This window comes from Chrysochloris asiatica, unplaced genomic scaffold, assembly GCF_000296735.1.
Source record: "Chrysochloris asiatica unplaced genomic scaffold, ChrAsi1.0 scaffold00156, whole genome shotgun sequence".
Taxonomy (NCBI): domain Eukaryota; kingdom Metazoa; phylum Chordata; class Mammalia; order Afrosoricida; family Chrysochloridae; genus Chrysochloris; species Chrysochloris asiatica.
This window is the reverse complement of record NW_006408674.1, coordinates 1630376-1639350: the sequence shown is the minus strand read 5'-3', so window position 1 is coordinate 1639350 and position 8975 is coordinate 1630376.

Sequence of the window (8975 nt, the reverse complement as noted above, 5' to 3'; positions counted from 1 at the left end):
GTGTTCCCTTGTTCTGTTCTAACAACTACCTCTTGGTCTATGTACAGATTCCTCACAAGCACAATAAGTGTTCTGGATAACTTGCTCTTTGCAATGTTGTCCATACCTTGTCATGATCCACACAATTGAAAGCCTTTGTGTAGTCAATAAAGCACACAAGTAAATATCTTTCTGGTATTGTCTGCTTTCAGCCAAGATACATCAGAAGTCAGTAAATCTTTGATTTCCATCCTATCAAAGGGCAGTTTTGAAATTACAGCATTCCTGTTGGTAAGTGCCTTGAGTAGATTGTGACTCATAGTAGGGTTTCTGAGGCTCTAACTTTGAGAGAGCAGAAAGCGTCATCTTTCTTCTGAGGAGTGGCTTGTAGGATCAAACCACAGACCTTGTGGTCCGCAGTTCAGTGTTTATCAGTCACCGCGCTACCTTTTTGACATTTTGGAGTGACTCAGATTTCAAATCTCAATGTTGTTTGAGTTTGGGGAACAAAAAGAAATATGAAGAGGCAAGATTAGGACTGTAGGGTAAACGGGGTAAGATTTCTCAATGAAACGTTTGTAGGACAGCCTTTGGTATCCTGGAAGAATGAGCAGGTACATAGTTATGATGGGAAAATTCTTCAGTGCAACTTTCTGGACTTTTTATCTCACCCATGTGGTTTTCAATTTCCTGAAAATGTCTTCCTAATAAATCCCCATGATTACCCTCTGTCTTTTGAGAAAATCTGAAAAGATTTCCCCTCTGGCATCCCAAAGAACAGTCACCATAGCCTTTTGTGCTGACCACTCTGCCTTGAATTTCACTGCCCCGGCAGACCTCATCATTGAGATCTTCCTGACCCTCCTTAAACCCTTGATGCATTGCAAAACTCTTGTGATATATGGGACAGCATTCCTGTAAACTTGAAAAACTTCAGTAATTTAAGAAGATGTTCACTTAAATTAAAATTTTGATACTATCCCTGACTTCAAAAATTGTTTTTTCCATGACACGAATGTCATTGTTGTTAAGTGCAATCAAGTCGGTTACAACTCATAGTTCCCAGTATAGGGTTTTCAAGGAGCGGCTGGTGAGCTTGACCCACCAACCCTGTGGTTCAAACCACCTTTTGCAGTCCAGCACATTAACCCACAGCTCCACACCAGGACTGATTGCAGAGACATGTTTAAATATGCTTTGTTAAGAATAAACTTGTGCAGGAGTCCTGATGTAACACTGCAGGACAAGTGCTGGACTGCTAACCATGAAGTCCATGGTTCTAACCCACTAACTGCTCCTTAAAAACCCTATACAGGGTGGCTATGATTTGGAACTGACTCGATGGCACTTAACAACAACAATGACAATATGTATGAACTAGAATCCCAGTAACAATGTTTATTGATTTACTTCTGTATAAATACAATTGTTGTTGTTGTTGTTAAGTGCCTTCAAGTCAGATCCGACCCATAGCAACCCTAAACAGGGTTTCCGAGGAGCGACTGGTGAGCTTGAACCGCAGACCTTGCAGTTCAAACGGATTTGCAGTCTGGCGCATTAACCCACAGCACCACACCAGGACTCCATAAATACAATAGGCATAAATGACTTCAGGAACAATCCCTTAATATAATTTATTTACTTGTAGGTTCATTAAATGAATGAAATGGCTAATTAATTAAAATTACTATATGTAATTATAATCTAATTTCTGATAATGTCTATGTTTGGCACAGGTTAGCAAAATTCCAGGCAATGTAACGATTTGCTCTCTTGAGCTGGTACCAGCCAGTTCCAGCACATGGCTGCAGGACATTCCTGAAATCACAGAAAGACTGAGCTGGAAAAGGTCTTCCAGATGATTGGTCCCAATTACATTTTGTATCAGTGGGGAAGCTGCAGGCCAGTGGATTGATGGGGATGAGCTGAGATTACAGAAATGGACATTTGAGGAAACCCTCAGGAAGCCAGCTTTTACTCCAGTATGCTGTTTCCCACGTCTTGTTACCCAAGTGTAATAAGCATCATCAGCATCACCTGGGAGCTTGTAAGCGATGCAAACCCTCATGCTCCTTCCAGTTCTGCAGAAACAGAATCTGCATTTTAACAAAGTCCCCAGGGGATGCACAGGCACATTGAAGATTTGTACACTCTGAGTACTATTCATAGCAGTGGTTCATGAACGCAGATCATCTGTAACATCACCTGGGTTTTAGAAAAGAAAAATTGCCATCTTTTGGCCCCATGTTTGGTTGTTTATGTGCCGTGGAGTCTGTTCCAACTCATAGAGATGCTGTACAGGGTTTCCGAGGCTGTAAATCTTTACGGGAGCAGAATGCTTCATCTTTCTGCCACAGAACAGCTGGTAGTTTTGAACTGCTGACCTTGCGGTTCACAGCCCGATTCGTAACCACTACACTATGGTTTAATTGGATGGGGGAAGACTCCAAGCATTAGTGGTTTTAAAAAAAATTCCCAGATAGTTTTACCGAGCAGTCAATACTAAAGGATCTTAGGTATACCATGTTTCCTTCATAAGTTCCTTACCCAGCCACTGGCAGGTCACTGTAGACACCAAGGCTGATGAGGCCAATCTCTTATGCAACACTGTTGAGCAACTACTATGTCCCTGTTGCTGTTAAGTGTTTTCAAGCCAGTTTCTACTCATAGTGACCCTGTATAGGGTTTCCAAGGAGCAGTTGGTAGGTTTGAACCATCAACCTTGCAGTTCAAACTGACCTTGTGGTCCAGTGCTTATCCAATCTAAAAGTTGAAGTTTTAAGTCCTTAAAAGAAAGGCCTAGAAAATTACTTCCCTGACTCTTCCAGGAAAGCAGGGATGAAAGTAACTCTATCTGGTGGTTACACGGTGACATAAACTGGGATTACTGGGGAACCTCTTCGGGGAAGCTGTCAGGAAACTGAATCCCCAAACCTAAATGCCCCATTTCTTCCCATACAGAAGGGGTCATTACCCTTGGCAATTCTTTTCACACTATCCTGGCCATTTGGGAAGGCAAAGCTCTGGGAAAACCAGCCGAGGCAGCAAACTGACATTATTCTTTTATGCAGAATTCATGCTGCCACCTCTGCTCTGGCTCTTTAACTCTTCACTCTGAACAGACTGTGTTGAAATGTCATTGCAACATAAACGCAATAGTATTATGATGACTGTCTTCCTTCCCACCCTCTCCTAAAGGCTCCCACGGAAATGGTTTTTATCTTCTAAGATTGAAAGTACTTTATAAAAACACTCAGCAAACACTTGAGCAGAAATAAATGTCCCTAAATAGCCACTCCATCTAGGAGAAGTCATGTTCACCAGTGTTCCTCAGAAATGCCCAAAATAGAGTCCGGGCTCACAGGCCCTCCAAGGAGCGTCCTTGTTTAGCTAACCTAGTTAGAAGCTGTGAGCTTGTGCTTCTGGGTCCTGTGAAAGCCTTGTGTTTTTAAAAATGATTTTGTCTTAAAACCCTTCACATCTCCCAAAGGAGATTCAGAATATATCAGTTTCTCTGAAACTGGGAGCTTTGAGCTGACTGTCCGTTGGAGCTGCTGCTCTGGTTTGCAGACACCCAGGAGAGTCTGGGTGGGCTGTACCAGGGCCAGGACCTAAGCCAAAAACCCTCTAGAACCCCTCCGCAATGTTTCCTTTGGGCTGTCTTTCTCTGTTGCTCCAGGTAGATAAGGAAGGGCTCAGCCACTACCATTTCTCTCTAGGGTTTAAGCATTGGGCTGCTAACTGCACGGTTAAAGGTTCAAATCCACCAGAAGTTCCATGGGAGAAAGATGAGGCTGTCTGTTCCTAGAAAGACTTATACTCTTGGAAGCCCGTTATAGGCTTGTCATGAGTGAGGATAGACTCAATGGTTGTGGGTTTGGTTTGGTTTTCAGAGCAGCAGACATGGAAGGAGTTCCTGAATTTTGCTTCTATCTTGGGTGCATGTCCCTCGCTTGGTAGTGAAGATCATGGAGACCATGCTTGTACCAGAGGGAGGAAAGTGTCCTTCTCATGGCTGGACTCACGAGCTGTCTATGACAGTGCAGGGACTCTCTGTTGTTGGCACTGGTGGTGGCAGTAGGGTGACCAATTCATTTTGGTTTGCCAGGAACTTTCATGATTTTATGACTGAAAAGTCCTTCATTTTGAAAACTCCCTTGGTTTCAGACAAACTGAGATACTTGGTCATGCCAGGCAACAGCCCACAGCCTCTTCTCTGATGACCTGCAAGAATAATCTCAGCTAAGACATCAGGGAGAAATTTTATAAAATTGAAATTAAAAAACCAAAACCTGAAGCTTTCATGTATGTGAGTCAGAAAAGTACTGCTATTACTAGATGCCTATTTTAAGCTACAGATTCATTGGCAAAGGGCTAATGCTACGGCAAGACCCTGGAATTGACATGTAAGTTTGTATTTCCAGCCCTTTGCTATTCTTAAAAGCAGTTCTGAAACATATACTGTAATGACCTTGTATGTATTTTATTTAAATTTACACTGATATATAAGTCGGAACCAACTCCATGATACTTAACAACAACAACATATGAGGTATTTAGAAGAGAAATTATTGCTGAGTCAAAGCATTTGTATATTTTTATTTAGCTAGATATTGCCAAATTTCCACCCAGCAATGTGTGAGAGACATTCTTATCCATACCCCTCCCGACATGGTTAATGAATATTTTTTTCTTTTTATCTATCTGATATCTTACTCTTACTGGCATTCAGTTGATTCTGACTCATAGTGACCCTGCATAGGGTTTCCAAGGCTATAAATCTTTACAAGATTTACAAGAGCAGAAAGCCTCATCTTTCTTTCAAGAAGTGGTTGAAGGTGGGCAACCTTACAGCTAGCAGTCCAGTGCTTATCCTCCAATGCTTCATTGGTATCTGGGATGTTGCAGTTGTGAAGTGCTGTTGAGTCAATACCGACCCGCAGCAATGCTGTATAGGATTTCCAAGGAACAGCTGGTAAGCTTGAACCACTGACCTTGTAGTTCGAATGACTTTGCATTCTGATGTATTAGCCCACAGTGCCACAGTAGGATCCTGTATCTGGGATTGTTGTTGTTGTTAGGTGCCATCAAGTCAGTACCGACTTATAGAGACCTTATGCACAGCAGAATGAAACACTGCCCGATCCTGGGCCAATCTCACTACAGTTGCCATGCTTGAGTCCATCAATGCTGCCACTTGGCCAATCCATCTCATTGGGAATCTCCCTCTTTTTCTTGGACCTTCCACCTTACCAAACACAATATCCTTCTCCAGTGACTGGTCCCTCCTGACAATGTGTCCCAAGTATGAGAGACAAAGTTTGGCCATCTTGGCTTCCAAGGAGCACTCTGGCTGCACTTCTTCCAAAACGGGTCTATTAGTTCTTTTGGCAGCCCATGGCACTTTCAATATTCTCCTCCAACACAATAACTCAAAAGCAACAATTCTTCTACAATTTTCCTTATTCACTGTCCAGCTTTTGAATGCATATGAGGATATAAAAAATATCGTGACTTGGATCAGGTGCACCTTAGTCCTCAAGCTGACATCTTTGCTCTTCAACACTTTAAAAAGGTCTTGTGGAGAACAAACAAGATGGTGGATCAGGTGGAAGTGCAGGCTCCATCAGCAACAAAACAGAATATCAGAACAAGCAGGCTCAGGGAATGGTGTCAGAACTCTGATTCACATATAAAGGAATATTTAGAAGGCTGAAAGGCTTACAGCTAGAGGAATTTGTAGCAGAAGCAAGAAATTCATTGCTTTCTAATTCAAGATGTTCAGCTGCTCCCAGAGCCGCCATCTTGGGCGAGACCAAGTGAGGGAAGGATCAGAGCAGCCATGGATGCCTGACAGAACCACGGAGATAAAGGTGTGGACATTCTTTTTTTTTTTTGTATCTGTTCATTGGTCTCTCACTGTCTATGCACCTCCATTCTGGTGACTAGAGGGGGTGCCTGAGTGAGTGGACACCCCCCCCCATCCCCAGAGGGCTCTACTACGCATGTGCACAGATCTACTCAAAATTTAAAGTGACAATTTCCACTTAAAACCAGATGGATACAGCTGGCCCTGAACTGTTTTATCACTAAGAAAAAGGCCTGAACGGAGATTGTGGAGAGGGACTGGAAGACTAAAAAGGAAATAGGCCAAAAATTAAATCCTGAGTTACATTACAATGACCAACAGTTGCATCTTGAAATTTCTCAGGAAGAAGAGTGAAAAGGGAAGCCCATCTCCTGATCACATCTATCTGGAGGCAATCAGAAAGCATAAAAAACACCAAAATACACAACCATCTAAGTATTAAGGCCACCGATAACCCCTGAATATGCCCAAAAAACAGAAGCAGATGACCATATCAGCACATGTCCAAAAACGAGATAAAGTGACTGAGGCAAATGAGCTGGAAGTAGACCTACACTCCATACTGGAAGATGGGCAGGCTTTGGAATTCAGAAAATTTATAAAATGTATGAAAACAATGGAGTTGAGAAAAATAATGAGGAAGTCAGGAAAGTGCTACAGAAACAATCAAATAAGATAGATACAGCATTGGAAACAATTCAAAACCTACAGAAAGAGGTCCAAACGATTAATAATAGAATATCAGAAGTGGACAATACACTGAAAGTGCAAAGGAGTAGAACTGAAGAGATAGAAGCTAGAACTGGTGAGCTAGAAGATAAATCTGTCAACACTACTAAGATAATATGAAGAGGAATAACTTAAGAATTATTGGCATTCCAGAACAGGAAGAATCACACAAGTCCACAAGAGCTTCTGGAAGAAAAATTTCCTGACATCCTGAAGAGCAAAAAGATAAGCAGTCAAGAAGCTCAACGAACCCCAGGAAAGGATAGACCCTAAAAGACAATCACCAAGACATTTAATAATTAAGCTCTCCAAAATCAAAGATAAGCAGCTAGGGAAAAGAGAAGTGTAACATACAAAGGCAAGCAAATCATATTAAGCTCGGATCTCTCAACAGAAACCATGCAGGCAAGAAGGCAAAGGGAAGACATATATAAAACCCTGAAAGAAAAAAACTGCCGCCCAAGAATCCTCTACCCAGCAAAGCTGTCAATCAAATACGATGGTTTAATCAAAACATTCCAGGATAAACAGAAGCTAAGGGATTTTGCCAAAGGCAACCTTGCTATGAAAAACATTTTAAAGGAATTTCTGGGGACTGAGAACCAACAAGAACAGACAACAACTAGAAAATGATGTACGTGGAAGCATCACCCTGAACTTAATCGACAAATGCAAGAGTCAAGAACAGAATACAATTATAAGAACAGAGTATCTGGGAGGTCAGTCTATGATCAAAACAATTACAATGTGAAAGAAGGTAAACACAGAGGAACAGAGATCCTGGTGGTGGGAAGGTCAGGTAGATTACAGGATAAAATAGACTGTCTTAAATGGAGGAAAGAATTAATGGAACATAACGTAACCACAACAGTGGGGTTGGGGTGGGGGTGTTTAGTTCGGGTGTTGGGGAGGGCAATACAAGAAGAGGGAGGAGGCAGAAGAACAAGATAGGTAGGGGAACACTGAGACAGGTTTGTATTTCCTAAGTAGGACAGAGGTAAATAATGATGCATGATCAACCTCGGAACAACATGGCTCTGGGATACAGGGATCTAGGTATACCTTGAAGAGTGGAAATAATACTAAAATGCTTGACTGTCTTATGAATATTAGTTTCCCTTGCCTATTATTGTAAAATAGACATTTGAGTGGGATAGAAAGGAATGATTAGAGAAAACTTGTAAGCCTGTCTTCAGCCTATAATTGATTGTAATATCTAAAAGGGGTTCTGGAACTTGCCCTGTGAAATAGACCTCTTGCTAAGCCTTTACAAAGTATAGGACTTTAGGTGGAATCCTGAGTCCCATCCAGAACCTTCTGAGGTAGAACATTCCCACTAGCAAGGACAAGCAGATCAGCCTGGAACAGCTACAGTGACAGAAGATATATCTTCAAAGATCATCAGGAAAAGCCCCAAACAAAAATTTCAGCATGACTGGCTACTACAGGAATAAGCAAGATGTTCCCCAGGAAGACATCAAGGCAAGCAATCAAATTCCTTCAGGACAAACTCCCCTCTAAGACAGAAACTCAAAAGGAAAACATGAACAGGCATGTAAGTTTGCTGGCGACCACATCAGTCTACTGGTGAGCGGAAGAGGGGGAAACACAGTAATGAAGAAATGGTCTGAGTTCAACCACAGTCCATTGACTCCCATTGACCTGGAGATGAGAAAGAGAAGAGGAAGGGCTGGTTGGTCCAAAGTGTGGTAAGACCTGAAGATACTTGAGCCCATGGACAAGGACATGACCATAGAGGGCTAGAGCTGAGAATGAAGCATCCAGCTGATATGAAGTGAGGGGAGATACACAAGAACACCAAAACTTTTGACCTAGCCTTGATGGCTCAATAATCAGAACTCGACTAGAGGAAGATTAAAAAAAAAAAAAAAAAATGATAAAGGAAACATGGCTAAATTGCTACAATTTGATGAACCTGACCTATACTCATGGAGGTAGTTACTCTAAATTCCAAAAGAGAGGGAGGGAGTCTTCACATCAAGTATCAATGCTATCCCCTCTGTACACTGAGTAGATAGGGACTGGCAACTTAGACATTGGCTACCTAAAATGAGGGGGCGATAAAGGCACGAAATGACCAGCTTACAAGGTTTCAAGAGGGAGTTTAGTTTAAGAGATGGAGGGAAAGAAAGAGCTCCCACTGATTAGAATTCATCTTGTCTACATGGGTCTGGTGAAAAGAGATGGGGATAAGATTTGTATGATTCAATAGTGAGTAATTGTTATTATGACTAGTTGCAACTGTCACAATTGTAAACGTAGAAGTTTTGAAACAAAAACAGGGAGTGGTTAATCTTACAGTCCAGAAACAGGACTCTAAGACCATCAAGGGAGAACACACAAGCAGAATGTAGGACCTTATCTAGAGAAGGCAGCA